The sequence below is a fragment of the Eleutherodactylus coqui genome, chromosome 7, assembly GCF_035609145.1.
Source record: "Eleutherodactylus coqui strain aEleCoq1 chromosome 7, aEleCoq1.hap1, whole genome shotgun sequence".
Classification (NCBI taxonomy): Eukaryota; Metazoa; Chordata; class Amphibia; order Anura; family Eleutherodactylidae; genus Eleutherodactylus; species Eleutherodactylus coqui.
The window spans coordinates 2,416,525-2,419,202 of NC_089843.1; the positions used below are offsets into that span (position 1 = coordinate 2,416,525).

Genomic DNA, 2,678 nt, shown 5'->3' on the forward strand with positions numbered 1-2,678 from the left:
CAGTGAGGGAGATATTAGACGGACACACTCCCTAATCACCACCCCGCCACATGCAGGCCCATGTAACTACCACCCCTCCCCCACATACAGCCCCATGTAACTACCACCCCTCCCCCACATGCAGGCCCATGTTACTACCACCCCTCCCCCACATACAGTCCCATGTAACTACCACCCCTCCCCCACATACAGTCCCATGTAACTACCACCCCTCCCCCACATACAGTCCTATGTAATTCCCCAGATGAGCTGTTGCTTGTATGGGCGGAGCTGTGCAGTGGCCCTGCCCTTTCCGGTGACGTCACGCTGCTGGATGAGGGACGGCAGGACTGCTGTGAGCGGTGAGTGAGGCTCTACTAGATCTCCCATCATGCAGCGGGAGGGCCGGGACAGACCCAGCAATCGTTACCATGACGACAGCTCTGAGAGCTCCATGTCTGCAGCGGCTGGAGTGTATGGGAGACACAGGGTTAATATGTAACCCCGCCCCTCAGGAGGCACCAAAAGGTCCTGTAGTCACTAACACATCCGTGTATGGTCACATGACTGTGACGTCACCAAAGGTCCTGTAGATATCAGAATCCTGGAGGTAAGTTATCGGTCGCTCCGGGGGCGGTCGGTGGGTGTGACTCCTGGCGGCGGTCGGGGAGGTGGGTGTGACTGTGTGGTATTATCGGACAAGCAGGTAAAGGTCAGACTGCAGATATGTAGGAGGGGTGAGGGCGCCTGCCGCCGCGCTGTGCTATGGCTGGGTTACTATAGCAGCGCCGCCTCTCCGTGCTGCTGCCGGACCTGCTGCATGTTTGGTATCATTGGACGCTTCATACATGTCCTAACATGATCTCCGCCCGTCTGACATGTAGTCCCTGGTATATAGGTGCTTGTGCCGGGAACTGAGCCCGCCCCGTTGTCACAGCAGACCGCACCCTTAAGTGTAACAGGGACTGAGCCCGCCCCGTTGTCACAGCAGACCGCACCCTTAAGTGTGCCGGGAACTGAGCCCGCCCCGTTGTCACAGCGGACCGCACCCTCAAGTGTGCCGGGGACTGAGCCCGCCCCGTTGTCACAGCAGACCGCACCCTCAAGTGTGCCGGGAACTGAGCCCGCCCCGTTGTCACAGCAGACCGCACCCTCAAGTGTGTCGGGAACTGAGCCCGCCCCGTTGTCACAGCAGACCGCACCCTCAAGTGTGACGGGAACTGAGCCCGCCCCGTTGTCACAGCAGACCGCACCCTTAAGTGTGCCGGGAACTGAGCCCGCCCCGTTGTCACTGCAGACCGCACCCTCAAGTGTGCCAGGAACTGAGCCTGCCCCGTTGTCACTGCAGACCGCACCCTCAAGTGTGCCAGGAACTGAGCCCGCCCCGTTGTCACTGCAGACCGCACCCTCAAGTGTGCCAGGAACTGAGCCCGCCCCGTTGTCACAGCAGACCGCACCCTCAAGTGTGCCAGGAACTGAGCCCGCCCCGTTGTCACAGCAGACCGCACCCTCAAGTGTGCCAGGAACTGAGCCCGCCCCGTTGTCACAGCAGACCGCACCCTTAAGTGTAACAGGGACTGAGCCCGCCCCGTTGTCACTGCAGACCGCACCCTTAAGTGTGCCGGGAACTGAGCCCGCCCCGTTGTCACAGCAGACCGCACCCTTAAGTGTGCCGGGAACTGAGCCCGCCCCGTTGTCACTGCAGACCGCACCCTCAAGTGTTCCGGGAACTGAGCTCACCCCGTTGTCACAGCAGACCGCACCCTTAAGTGTTCCGGGAACTGAGCCCGCCCCGTTGTCACAGCAGACCGCACCCTTAAGTGTGCAACATACCGGAACTTCACCAGCGCTCCCCCAACTGGTGTTGGAGGACCATGGAAAAAGCCTAAAAGAAGACTAGAATGATGACAACTGCAGAAAATGACGAAAGGTCCTAGAATGCGTGCAGACTTCATCTTCCTTGGTGTGACCACTGACCAGCCTTGAGAACCTAACGGGGAGCATTGGGGCGAAGCGCGATATACTAAACATGGACGGAATCTAGAAAAGTAGGGATATCGGTATAGGCACTAAATGCAGGATGGTGCGAACCACCAGCTACCCCAGAGCCATGTATGGATGTGAGAGCGGGACTGCGAGCGAAGCCGATGGAAGGAGGATGGACGCGTTTCAGCTGTGGTGCTGGCGACAGCTGCTGCGCATGCCTTGGATGGAGAGAGCAGCAAACACAGAAGCCCTGAATTGTAAAACACCCGATCTCTCACTGGAGGCCCAGATGGCGGGGCGCGGGCTCACTGGAGGCCCAGATGGCGGGGCGCGGGCTCACTGGAGGCCCAGATGGCGGGGCGCGGGCTCACTGGAGGCCCAGATGGCGGGGCGCGGGCTCACTGGAGGCCCAGATGGCGGGGCGCGGGCTCACTGGAGGCCCAGATGGCGGGGCGCGGGCTCACTGGAGGAGCAGATGGCGGGGCGCGGGCTCACTGGAGGAGCAGATGGCGGGGCGCGGGCTCACTGGAGGAGCAGATGGCGGGGCGCGGGCTCACTGGAGGCGCAGATGGCGGGGCGCAGGCTCACTGGAGGCGCAGATGGCGGGGCGCGGGCTCACTGGAGGCGCAGATGGCGGGGCGCGGGCTCACTGGAGGCGCAGATGGCGGGGCGCGGGCTCACTGGAGGCGCAGATGGCGGGGCGCGGGCTCACT

At 61.9% G+C, this 2,678-nt stretch overlaps 1 protein-coding gene across 2 annotated transcripts in view; it reads left to right on the plus strand.

Moving 5' to 3' along the window:
- The first annotated feature begins 293 nt into the window (after positions 1-293).
- LOC136572304 (zinc finger protein 665-like) overlaps positions 294-2,678 on the plus strand; it is a 26,147-nt gene continuing 23,762 nt past the window's right edge. The window contains exon 1 of one of the 2 annotated variants that reach the window (XM_066572768.1): positions 294-341. The gene's annotated coding sequence lies outside the window, so the exon portion shown is untranslated. Of the gene's footprint in view, positions 342-368; positions 590-2,678 lie in introns of those variants that run through there. The other variant, XM_066572769.1, reaches the window with a different exon arrangement.